General features: G+C 41.9%; 1 protein-coding gene across 1 annotated transcript in view; it reads right to left on the bottom strand.

Annotated features, from left to right (window-relative positions):
- TEX30 (testis expressed 30) overlaps window positions 1-10,281 on the bottom strand; it is a 29,453-nt gene extending 19,172 nt beyond the window's left edge. The window contains exons 1-2 of the mRNA XM_063127459.1: window positions 10,120-10,281; window positions 9,199-9,291 (exon numbers count right to left, since the gene is read on the bottom strand). The gene's annotated coding sequence lies outside the window, so the exon portion shown is untranslated. The remainder of the gene's footprint in view (window positions 1-9,198; window positions 9,292-10,119) is intronic.
- Window positions 10,282-14,058: the final 3,777 nt, after the last annotated feature.

Here is a 14,058-nt window from a genome sequence, read left to right as displayed (position 1 = left end):
AGCCACAGCCACTTCCACATATTTTCAAAATCGAACATCTACTGCATATGAGTTTTTATTTGTTGCCTCAGGCTTAGACACCTACAGTTTAGTGTAGAAATTTTCTCTTCTAAAGCATAGCGTAAAGTTAGTATGAAACAGACATGCTACCATGATTGCTGTTCTTACATGAATTTAACACCTCATAAACCCAAAGTACAAAACCTTTAACATTTAACCATTGGTTCCAGAAGCATGATGACATCCATCCATAGCCACACAATTACTCATAGCTGGGTGAGTTATGTGCGAGTGGTTATTGTTATTTATAACGGGAAAGAAATACCACTGAAGAGTTTCTAATCTAAGAATGCAGTTCATGTCAATAGGGACAGGAAAAAAAACTTGTATTAGTCTTTATTGAAATTAATAGCTGGTTTCAGACCATATTGCAGCAAAAGTCGTGGATTTGCCTCTCCAATATAGTGTTACACTATCAAAAATTCTAGTTTAAGCCTCAATCCTTCATTTACAGCACAGCCAATTTCACCTGGGACTTAATAAAATAGTTTGGTAAGACTCATCCCTCCTGGGGCAAAACAAACAAAAAATGTTTACAATGCAATTCTATATATGCCTAGTCAGAAGTAATCCCACTGAGTTCATGGGTGTTACTTCCAGGAAAGTGGTCATAAGATTTCAGCTTTAGTCTCCATGACATTTTAAAATCTTTGTTCTATCCACTGAAACTACCAGAAAGAATAGCTTTTCATATTATTGACTAATTCAATATTATGAAATCATTGTATAAAACTTAGTTCAACAAGTGTTTTTGATTATGATAAATAGTTAATATACAAGTGGAGACCTTTGGAAATTTGCAGATATTTGTAATATGATAGTTTCTGTGCTCACTCTCTGTTTCTCATACAATCATTCACACGCAGACATCACTCACTCCCTATTTGCACTATTCCCACATACCCCCATTCATACCTGCTGTGTTGTTCTGGAAGCCTGTTCTATTCAAGACCCAGTCAAAGAGCTTCTCTCAATGAGTGATTTATAGCACACTTATGATTGGCCACTCACAGAAGTTTGCGGGTCCATTGCATGATGGTTGTCATTGATCACTGTCTGAAGGGGACCATAGTAAATGTGAAAACACCTGAGAAAAAGAAAGCCTGGTAAGAATGCAGGGTTTTTCTTAATGTACAGATGCCAAAAGTAGATTCTTTGGATTAACAAAATAAAACTAGACAGCATGTGAAAGGAATTACACCTTATAGACAGAAAATGGATGAGAATAAAAATGCAGCTGGCAAGTCCCGAAGAACTAACATTTGCTGGGGGCCGAAATCAACAGCAAATAGAGATCATTGCTAGAACCCATGTTCTCCAGGTTTGTGTGCATGTTCCCCCTGGAGTGAAGCCAAATTGGTTAGGATCAGCTCCATCTTATATTCCCTCTCTGATATTCTAGTACATGCCCCAAAGCATTGCAGGCAGGTAATATTTTACCTGTCCTATGACTAACAGATCCAAACATTTCAACACAGTGTGTGTGGGGGGGAATCCTCCTCATATTCTCAGCAGGATAGAAAAGCAAAGGAAACAGAGGATATTAGACAGCTGAAGTATTGACTTGAAGATTACACTCTTATCAGCGTCAGACAGCTAGCAATTGTTTTCATGTGTATTGGTGCCTGCTTACTTGATACTAATCTCTCTCAATGACAAGCCTGCAGAAGTTGGCCACTATAGAGGCCTACTCTAAGAAACAAGAAAAGTTTCCTTTGAACAGGTTTTTATAGATTTAATAAACAGCATATAGGACAACTGTGTAAGTTCGACACCAGAACTGACTCCTCACCATTTGTTTTGGTATCAAATTTACTACACCTGCACTTTAACAGCAGACAACCAGTAGGGCTGCTTCCACCCTTCTATATACTTCTTCCCAACAATAGCCCAATCTATCCCACCCTCTTTAGCTAGAGTGACCAGATACAAAAGAGGGCAGGGCTCCTGCAGCTTTAACTGTTGTGACTAAGAGAGAACTTTACCAGGTGCTGCATGCATACAAATGACACCTGCTGAAATTCCATTTTCTATATAACTGTTACAGATACAGGAGCCCTGTCCTCCTTTTCATATGGCATAGGGTCCTGTTGTCACACATCAAACTGTTCCTTTCTAGCAGAACTATCTCGGCCACCATCTATGCCCAGAGTCACCATGTATTGGCCATAGCTAATGTCAATTCATAGGACTGGGCTGCTCAGGAAACATTCTGTTTATGTTGTAGTGGTTTTATTGAACTAAACATTAATTACTTTCCATGTGACATTACACGAGTGGATTTGGAAAGAAGCAATGCTTTTGGCTTTGCATTCCCTTTTCAACTGTGGGAAAGGCAGCACTCCAGATAGATAAAACTTAGTTTTATCACAGGTTGTATAAAATAATAGTGCTGTAATACATTTTAATATTCTGTCGGTGCCAGTATGATTTTTCATTAGAGACTATTTAATCATGTTCCTTTTCTTCCATCCAATCATCTATCTTTCCCCTCATATCCCTTTATTTCGTTTTTAAAATTATAGCTCCATAAATCACACATTTAGATTTTTCAGTATAATATATAACACAGTATTGCTGCTGAATTAGCTCTACAGAAATGAGTAAGACTTCAACTCTACATTTCTTCAATGTAGCTCTAATTTCTATATATTTTATATGATTATTTTTTTCTGTGAAGTGGTTTTGATGTGTATTGCCCTTATTGGTCTTCTCTGGATTTTCATTTTTATTTTTCTTGGATTAGATCTATTTATTTTGTGGGGGTGGGATTACAACAAAATATAAATGTAAAACATTCTACTCAACACAGAATTGCTCAGTAGAGAAGCATTATTATAAATGTAATTTTCACTTAAAACCTCCCTGTTAGGACTTCTAAATGTCCCCTGAAAGCATTGCCACTTTTTCTAGATTATTTGATACCCATTGGACTTACTGGGTATATTTCAGAATATCACAACAGCATTGAACATGATGATGGCCAAGACACACTGCTTTGGTGTGCCCCTTATTTTTGCCACTTTGATCTGACAATCTAGCATTAATGTCTACAACTTCCAAGATACATTGATTCTATGTGCAGGATGACAGTGCCCTACTACTAACAAGCTTGGGAAAGTGCACCACAACTATTCTTTCTCTTTTTAGCATGAAATATATGAACTATTTATTTATTTATTTATTTATTACATTTTTATACCGCCCAATAGCCGAAGCTCTCTGGGCGGTTCACAAAAATTAAAATCATCATAAAACAACCAACAAGTTAAAAATACAAATACAAAATACAATATAAAAAGCACAACCAGGATAAAACCATGCAGCAAAATTGATATAAGGTTAAAATACAGAGTTAAAACAGTATAATTTAAATTTAAGTTAAAATTAAGTGTTAAAATACTGAGTGAATAAAAAGGTCTTCAGCTGGCGACGAAAGGAGTACAGTGTAGGCGCCAGGCGGACCTCTCTGGGGAGCTCATTCCACAACCGGGGTGCCACAGCGGAGAACTACTAGTACTGAGTTTTAGTACCACCACAACCGGTTTTTGTGAACCACCCAGGGAGCTTCAGGTGTTGGGCAGTATAAAAATGCAATAAATAATAATAATAATAATAATAATAATAATAATAATAATAATAATCCACTACAAATGTTTATTTTATGAATGAACGTGTTTTCTGCCCTTTTCATTCATCTCTTAAAAAAAACTCCCCCTAGTACAATTGACATCATTTTAGGTTTTGTGGGAGTCTTACATCTGATCATGCCTTGCCTCATTCTCACTTTCTAAACGCCACCTATATGGTTTCTGTGCTAAGCAGGGTTGCTATGTGAGGTCAACTGTGCCAGGTGGTAAGACCTCCATCTTAAATTAGGGGCTGCGTGTCACAAAATCTCTCCCTATTTACAAGAGTTTGTTTTGTGCCAAGTCGAAAACCTACTACAAGATGCTGCATAGACAGATTTTTGGAACTCACATGACAGGCGGGAGCACCAGACGTGTTTGGCACGCCTTTTCCAGTCATTATAAATCAGAGGTTTATGACAAGCACAAGTTCAGAAGAAAGTTGAAACAGGTCTTTCTCCAAAGTGGTATGCAACTCCAAACAGTTCCTTATCAAGCCACTTTTTATTTATAGGGGATAAAACATGTCCATTTTTAACCTCTGACTTTTCTGGAATAACCATGGTCTTTCCTAGATGATCACCTGGTTGATCTTATGTGCAAAGCATCAGTACATGCTTTGGATTTCAGAGAGTAGCTCATATGACTTTAATTGACCTCTGGAGTCATTCAGCTAGAAGATTGAAGAGCTACCCTTTGCTTTTCTGAGCCATTGCTATCCAAACTCTCAACAAGAAAACAAGAAAGGTTTGTGTAGTTGCACATCTGACCATGGAACTTTGGATAAAGCCGTCCACAGAGAAGTTGATCTTAGAGGGAGAGCAGTTCAACTAGCGTTCTCACATATGTTCAGCTCTTGGGCTTTAAGCAATAAGGTCTTGGCCTGATATTTTATGGACAGGAACAGCATTGGGAAGGTGGCTGGCGCCTTCCAGGGAAAAACTGTTCTTTGTTTATAGATGATTTCACCATGATTATCTTCTCCTGATTGCTATGCTAGGTTTTTCTGTATAATGAATCTCAAAGGGAGTATCTTTCGCTGTGGGGTTTTATTTTTATGGAGATGGAGCGAAATAACCCCGGTTTGGGAATCTTTTCTTACATTCTTTTCAAATCTTCTTGAAACTATATTTTAAGTTAACTGCTTAGTTGCATATTCTCAAATATTACAGTATTTTATTCAATTTTTGTATTCATATAGATCAGAAATTAAATGATGATGACCAGATTCCAGAGGTCTGGAAAGGTCAGACTTAACCTTTAAGGAGCCACAAGTCTCTTTGTTTGTTTATGATGAATAGGCATATCTATTATCTATCACATTTTTTTATCCCATCTTTCCTCCAAGGAGTTAAGAGCAGTATACATAGGAGTTAATCCATTCTATCCTCACAACAATACTGTAAGATAAGTTAGGTAGGTTGTGTCTGCCCCAAGACCATCTTCTAGTGGGCTTCCTGTCTGAGTGGGATTGAATTTGGACCTTCCTGATCCAAGCCTAAGACTATGAGTGTCATCAGACGAGCATTTTATAGCACGTTCATTACTGGCTACTTACAGATGTTTGTGGGTCCTTTTGATGACACTGTCCACCTCTCATGCATCTCCCGCTCTTTCTGACCATTTTTCCGTGCCAAAAAAAGACACAGAAAATCTGTCTTTTTGGGGTTGAAGTGAAACATGCTGCCATTTCCTACTGTTTGCAGGAAAAGCAGCGCAATAAAAATGCCCACTGAATGGGCCACATAGTCATTGTTTAATTCTTCTTCCTTCCCTGTGTGAAGAAGGAAGAAGTGTTGTGGGACAGAAGCAGGGGAGAAGCAACGGTAGGGAAACACGATTCCCCTTCATCTGATGTTGCAGTGAAGGGGAGTGTGTTTGGGGTTGGGGAAAAGCCCATTCTTTGCAGCTTGATTCTGCTGCCACCCCCCACCCCCACCCCACCTGACAGACATCACCATCAGTTGACCAGCCTCTCCTTCCCAACAGGTATTAAGGGCAAGGCTGCCAGGGGCAGCGCCTCTGTGTCGCGCAAAGTGCGACGCTAAGTGTGCGCTTGGCGTCACACTTAGCATCACAATGAGCAGCAGCAGAGGAAAGAAGACACCAGTCCTGCTATTTTACTATTTGTATTTTTAAATATGTGCCTGGGGAGCTCAGGGGGGCAAGGGGGTGCTCACATAGCTGTGGTCATGGGTAAGGGGAGGTATGGCGATGGGGGAATAACAGGCCAGATGAGGAGAAGAGAGGCTAGATTTCTTACAGCTATCCCCTCTTCTAGTTTTTCCCCCCAACCAGATGGTTCCCTCTGCAAGGGTGGGGGGCCTATTAAAATGGTCTGACCCCGGAGGCTAATGGACTCCGATGGATTCCAGAGGGCTCTGGGGGATTTTCCGCTGGTATGGCTGGTGCTCCTGTCAAAGCCCAGGTTACTCTGTGGAATGCAGAGATGACTTGGGTGGTTGACACAATCGCGCCCAAGCATCCTCTCCCTCTGAGCAGAGCCCGGCCAACTCCTTGGTATACACCTGAGCTGAGGGCAATGAAGCAAGAGGGGAGATGGCTAGAACGCAGGTGGAGGAAAACTCGTGCTGGGTCTGATCGAACACGGGTTAGAGCTCACTATTGAGCCTACTCTGTGGCGGTGAGGGTGGCAAAGAGGCAGTTCTTTTCCACCAGCATTGCGTCTTCTCAGTGTTGTCCGGCAGAGCTTTTCCATGTGGTTCGTGGCCTGTTACACTCTGGGCCAGGGCGAGAAATGGTGGAACCCTCGGTAGCACGCTGTGACAATTTTGCACGGCACTTTGAAGATAAAGTCGCTCAGATTCGTCATGAATTGGACACCACACTTAATGCAGCACCACTAGTAGAGGCGTTCAGAGCGCCGTCCGGCTCAGTTTTATTCGATGAGTTTCAGTTATTGAGGCCCGAGGATGTGGACAAGGTGCTTGGCCAAGTCCGGTCGACCACCTGTGTTCTTGCCCCTCATGGCTCATTACATCAAATAAGGAGGGGATTGCCAGCTGGGTCCAGGAGGTTGTAAATGCTTCCTTGAGAGAGGGAGTGGTGCCGGCCTCTTTAAAAGAGGCGGTAATTAGACCACTCCTGAAGAAGCCTAACCTGGACCCGGAGGATGTTAACAACTACAAGCCGGTGGCTAATATCCCCTTCCTGGGCAAGGTGCTTGAGCGGGTGGTTGCAGGACAACTCCAGGCACTCTTGAATGAAACGGATTATCTAGATCCATTTCAATCGGGTTTCAGGCCTAGTTTTGGAACGGAAACTGCCTTGGTCGCCCTGTGGGATGACCTCTGTCGGGAGAGAGACAGGGGGAGTGAGACCCTGTTGGTTCTTCTGGACCTCTCAGTGGCTTTCAATACCATCGACCATGGTATCCTTCTGGATAGGTTGTCTGAGCTGGGAGTTGGAGGTACTGTGTTGCAGTGGTTCCACTCCTACTTTGGATGGCCGATTCCAGAAGGTGGTGCTGGGGGATTATTGCTCTGTGCCGTGGCACCTAAGCCATGGGGTTCCACAGGGCTCTATTTTATCCCCTATGTTGTTTAACATATACATGAAGCCGCTGGGGGAGGTTATCTGGAGATGTGGACTGAGGTGTCATCAATATGCAGATGATACCCAGCTCTACCTTTCCTTTTCATCAAATCCAGGTGAGGCAGTGGCTGATCTGAACCAGTGCCTGGGCACGGTAATGGACTGGATGAGGGCTAACAAACTGAGACTCAATCCAGACAAGACGGAGGTACTGTTAGCGGGTGGTTCATCTGTCCAGCGAGGTGATGTTTGCCCTGTCCTGGATGGGGTTGCACTCTCCCTAAAGGATCAGGTCCATAGTTTGGGGGTGCTCTTGGATCCAGAACTGTCACTTGAGGCACAGGTGAACTCAGTGGCAAAGAGCACCTTTTATCAGCTTAGGCTGATATACCGATTGCACCCTTATCTGGACGGAGGTAGCCTAGCTACAGTTATCCATGCTTTGATAACCTCTCGTTTGGATTACTGCAATGCGTTATATGTGGGGCTGCCTTTGAAAATGATCCGGAAACTTCAACTGGTACAAAACAGAGCAACACGGTTACTAACAGGGACTGGCTGACGAGACTACATCACGCCAGTCCTTTTCCAGCTTCATTGGCTGCCAGTCCAGGTCCGGGCCCGATTAAAAGTGCTGGTATTAACATTTAAAGCTCTAAACGGCTTGGGGCCAGGCTATCTGAAGGAACGCCTCCTCCCATATGTACCTGCCCGGACCCTAAGGTCATCCTTAGGGGTCCTTCTCCGCGAGCCCCTGCCAAAGGAAGTGAGGCAGGTGGCTACCAGGAAGAGGGCCTTTTCTGCTGTGGAATGAGCTCCCTAAGGAGGTTCGCTTGGCACCTACATTATATGTCTTTAGATGCCAGGTGAAAACCTTTTTATTCTCCCAGCATTTTAACAGTCTATAAATAAATTTTAACTGGTGTTTTAAATTTGTAATTTTGCATTGCTGCTGTTTTTATCTGGTTGAGCTTTTATATTGTATTTTATATTATGGTTTTATACTGTTGTTTTATACTTTGAATGTTTTTAATTTTTGTGAACCACCCAGAGAGCTCCGGCTATTGGGCGGTATAGAAATGCAATAAATAAATAAATAGATTTTATTTTTATTTATTTAATACTTTTCTATCCCACCTTTCAGCAATGCTGACAGGATGGTTATGCATTCTACACAACACTGGCATTTGTAGGTTTATTACAAGAATTATTATTATTATTATTATTATTATTATTATTATTATTATTATTAATCTATAGTGGACTCTCAGAGCGGTTCCACACATTACAATTGCTGCAGGAAACAGCCAGGCTTCCTAGACCCATGTTCATGAGTGTTTAAAGATGCAGGTACACGTCTGTTTACCATCCACATTTTACTGTTGGCCACAGAAAATATGTAATGCATAGAGTCTCACTTTAAAACAGAATGCATCTTTGTGTTACTACCACATCTCAGATTTACTTATGTTGAGTCCTTGGCTATTTCAGCATAGTGGAAAATAAATGAACATACCCAAATTAGGAATGGCTCATTTTCCACCTCCACCACCTAGAGAGACTGATGGCTACCCTACACACAGCCTGAGCCGAGGAAACCTCTCCTCAATTTTGGCAGGATATAGCAAAGTTTCCGAAGACTAGATCAGTTTACTCGCACAGCAGGGAGGATGTACAGAATGCTACCAAGAGATATAGAGCAATTTATGGGTCCTCCCTGCTGCTGCGGAGCTTTTGCTGTTCTTTCAAGGAGGCATTGCTGATTCAACCTGGTTTAATAACTGCAAGCACATTTACCTCCCACATTTCAACCTCTTCAGTGGTACAACTAGGTAATTTCAGACAATGGGTCTAATTGGTGGGCCATTAGATGGCCATAAAACCCACACACAACTGTTTGCCAAGCCTGATAAAAAGGAAGATAGAAATGTGCAGTTTTGCATTTTTTACTCACTTAAATCGTAGCACTATCTGACTACCGGAATAAATCAACTTCTGCTTCTGTTGCCCTGATGTTAAACCCATTTACTTGGGAATAAGCACCATGCTGTTGTAGAAAAAGATAATATATTTTAAAAGTAAAAAGTAATAAAATGAGCGTCTGTAACATTAAACGCTATACAGGCTCAAGATGCCCAAACAGGCAGCTTCTGATGCCGTGCCTATTTGCCACTGACCCCATCATCTGCTGCTCCCCGCATGATCATTTGGGGGTGGGGGTGTTGTGGGATTTTGAACTTCAGCCCTCAAACTTTCCAAATGTTCAGGAAATAAGCTGTCCGAACGCTTGCAATCCAAACTTCCATGAGGGAATGGAATGTTATGTCTGTTTCTTCTCTGTTCACCTGCATCATCGGTCATTTTCACATGGGACAAAGCTACAGGTTAAGTGAGAGATCCATGAGTTCTCACAATGTATTTATTTCCCTTTTAAGTAGCTGTCCAAGTTGAATCAGAGGAACAGCACTGGAGAAGGCAGTTCCATTTTGCCATTTTCACCATCTAAATCACCCACTAAGTATGCTGTTAGGGGGAGATTCCCCACCCCACCCCACCCCCCTGAGGCAAACAGCAGCTGGAGGGAAGGCAATATTTGGATCAGAGGGATGGGTATGAGGGGAGAGGATTAAACACACTCCTTCTGCAGTGCTGCTGCTCTAATCTAATTCAGGGACCCTGAATGGGTACTTTGGCCTACAGACAACTCGTTCAAAAATCATTAAAAGACTGCAGTAGGCCCCAGGCAAGTGGCAAACATTTTCCTTGTTTGTAACTGTTAAAAAAACAGTTATTAGTGAAAAGAACTGCAATTCCATGGTCCATTACCGAAATACACAGGTTTTACTGAAGATGGAACATGGTAAAATATGCTCACCTCCAATCACCCCTTCCCAGTTGCTCCTTGGCTTGGTATTTATTTTAACACCTATTCATGATGCAAACAAATCCTGGCACAGTCACTCCTGATCCATAATGTGGACTATGAAAGCTTTGCAATTTGACCTCATTACTCCTGGTTTCAGATTTCATCAGAAGCAGCAAGCCAAGATATTTTCCTGTTAGTAGCACTGTGGAGAATCAGAAATGTGTGGATCAATCCTGTGTGGCCTGGATCTCCAGCTGAAGCACCTAAAGATAAAATAGATGTAGGGGCGATATGTGAGTGAAAGAGCTGAGGAGGGTTTTTTTTTTTTTTAAAAAAAGGACTTTCTTATAATTGTGCATATTGATGTTCATATGTCCTTCCAGTTCACAGCAATGTGTGTGCATCCATATGTATAACCGTATGGATGGCCAGCTCTGGATACTGTCCAGTGTTTCCTGCGTTCAGCATTTCGTCTGCTGGACAGCAATTGTTTTGGGTATAAATCACAACTGAGAAGGTACAAATGTTTTTTTCTTTCTCATCCTGACCAACAGACATTTGGTCAGGCCCAGTATTGGGCAAAAGGCGGGATACAAATAATAATAACAACAACAACAACAACAACAACAACAACAACAACAACAACTTAAACACATGGATCAGGCAGGAGATGAGATAGTTACAGATGCTGCTGCCCATTTCACACACATCCCAGTCCTTTTGTCTGCCAACACACACACACACACACACACCTTCATCACCCTCTGCCTGCAGTAGAGTGAAAGGAGGAGGCGAAGACAAATGGAACAGTGGAATAGGAAGGGAAAAAGCAAGGAGGAGGAGCTGTAGTTACATCTTCAGCTTGACCCATGCTACAATCAGGAGATTGACCCAGGAGTTTATCTATCTATTTATTTATTGTATTTCAGTACCACCCAATAGCTGAAGCTCTCTGAATGGATCACAAAAATCAGAACTCCTGACTGATGGCAATGGACCCTGGGAGAAAATATAGTTGTTTGCCCTAAAAGCACCGGCTTGATAATTTATAATGCACTTTCAGCATGCAAAACAATGTGCAGTTACTTTCATTTAATCTCACAATATCCCTGGGAAGTAGGTTAATTTTGTTATTATATAGACTACACTTGCTTGAAACCACTCCCATAGCTGAGCTGGGATATGGTTTTTATGCATGTTTACTATGAAGTAGATTCCACCTTGTTCAGGGACATGTACTTCCAGGAAAGTGCCTACATGATTGCAGCCTTACAGTACAATCCTATACAGGTCTACTTAGAAGTAAACCTTACTGAGTTTAACGGGACTTACTACAAGGGATGTGTGCATAGAATTGCGTTCTTAGTTCCCCAAATCTCCCTATGCGCTGTAACATGCAGGTCCACTGATCAAAACTGCCTGAGAGAAATGTAGAGCATTCAGAAATCAGAATACTGGGTAAATAGGACTCCTGTTTACATAATCCCTGAGATTCACGGCGGGATACCAATGTTTTAACACCAAAACAAAACAACAACAACAACAAAAAAAGAGGATGCATACCACAATTGTATAATTGGAAGCATTTGGCAAAGATAACTTTGGTATTAGCCAATTTTTAAAATTCTAGTTAATTAATTATGTGCTCATTGATCAATTTAATTTAAATAAATGTACAGATTTCCACAGCCTCAATGGCCCCATTCAGAAGACACCTTAAACCATGGCTTTAACCATGGTGAATAAAGCAAAAAGGCTTATTCAATGTGGTTAAAGCCATGGTTTAAGGAGTCTTCTGAATGGTCCCAATGTCTGAGATATTGAAGAATATGCAATGTAACTTTCACTTTCATAAGCAAAAGTCTCACACTATTCATTGTTAGAAAAAAGGACCACCCTTAATGCATTCTCTTTTTCATCTCCTGCTGTAGAAACAAAACAAAAATAAAAATAACACCAGGGTGCATGTACCCCTAATTTATAACCTCATCCATTTCAACTGGCCACCCACCAACTGATCAGTTAATAAGCTAGCTGATTAATATCCCAATTAAATTGATTAAAGGCTGCAATCCTATACTTTGTAAGACCTCTGGCAGTAAATTTACTGAATTCAAGGGGGCTTAATCCTGAGTAGATATGTATGGGACTGCACTGCACATCTATTTCTCAGTATACATGCAGTAAAATCCTGAACACTGAGCATGAAAACTGATTGTAATCATATTCATGAACTTATGCCACCATGAGTTAACTTCATTCTGCTTGGTGACCCATCTCATGAATGTTTTGACCCATGCAGCTTACCATCTCTTGGCTCACTTTTGCTGGGGGGGGGGATCTATAAGGTGCTGCTTTACTTACGGATCCCCCCCCCAAAACCCCACAGCATCAGTGCTGCAAAGCAGCATCAATAGGGTTATATGGCAAGAGTGAGTGTGGGCTATCCAGCCAGGAAAATTTGCAGTGCTGTTGTCACATGATGGTAATGGACAGCATATATCGAGGAGCCAAAAACTGCCCAAACCTTTTTTTTCCCTGGCAACTCTGTGCAACATTGTAGCTTTGAAAGCTTCTATTTGCACATCTGTACTGTTACAGTTTATTGAATTTACGTGTTATACATAATAACTGTTCTTACTTTCATTCCAGACTTTAATATCACCATGGCAGCCATTACCTGGGGCTTGTCTGTCCCCTGCCCTATATTTTTGCACCTACCTTGCACTGGAATCCCCCCCCCCCCGCAACTATGTCCACTCTCTTAATCCGAACTGAAGCCACCACTGAAAAATGAACAAACAACCATGGTGACATCAGCGCAATGTTAAAAGTCGCGGTAAAATGACACATTGAAAATGCGCAGCTTCGCAGGGAATAGCACAATATGCTGCAAATTGGCGGCCGCATCATATAAACAACAGGGCGCAAGAGCGCAGCCATGCCAGAGTATAGCGCGTACAGACAAGTCCCACATGCTGTTTATCCCATCAGTGTTGGGATGGGAGATTTTGGGATGGGAGATTTTGCATCTTGCAGAATGTTGTCTTTTGGGCAACTCTTTATATTACAGGATACTTCATGTTCCAGGTTTTAAATTGCAAAAGCCCAATCTGTGATGTACTGTATACGTTTTCCAGCCTGTGAATAGATGTGACCCAAGGGAACATTTGAACCATTCTGGATGCTGTTTGCTTTCATACCTTTCATAGGATTATCCTCCTTCAGAGGTAAAATGTCACTGCAACAGTGTCAAAGTTTACATATTCCACTGTAAATGGGATCCACTGTGCTAATCCTCCCTGGATTTAAATAGATGGCCAATGCAGTGATTGATGGAGGAGGAGAAGTCACCCTTGTGATGTTAGGGGTGCAAGGTAGGAAGATTATACTGTTGGTCTTGCTGCAGCTGCTGCTGCCATAGAGAGATTGTGGAGTAGCCAGGTTGCTTTTCAGAAGCTGTTTAGTCTGAGGAGTGGGGCAGGGGTCCGACTTTCCAGACAGAAAAACAGTCTTCCTTGCTACTCTGAGACGTGCATGAAGGCCCTGTCAGGGAAAAGGAGGAGACATCTACAGGTAGGCCTGGCTTCTACTCTCGTGGGGACGTTTTGCTTTGACAGTACAGATTTGTGTGTGTGACCCATTGCATTTCACATACATGCCTTAAATGGCTACTAATAAGCAGAGGAGGTACACAAGAGACAGAAGATAGCTTCATTAAAATCATACTGTACAATACTCATGAATGAGGAGCCAAAGGGCCTGCTATTTAAATAAAAATAACAGCAACCATGGCTGTGACACACACCCTTTAACCGGAGTCTAACGATTAGCACTGAATTTACGCTCTGGCTAACTTCTGCACAAACCGGTTCACCCACCTCTGAGAGCAGTAATGCATTGAAGAACAAAGTAGTCTGAAGCGTCTCCTGCTGTCTTTCCTAATCA

This window comes from Elgaria multicarinata, chromosome 5 (genome assembly GCF_023053635.1).
Source record: "Elgaria multicarinata webbii isolate HBS135686 ecotype San Diego chromosome 5, rElgMul1.1.pri, whole genome shotgun sequence".
NCBI lineage: Eukaryota > Metazoa > Chordata > Lepidosauria > Squamata > Anguidae > Elgaria > Elgaria multicarinata.
This window is presented reverse-complemented; position numbering and strand designations above follow the sequence as displayed.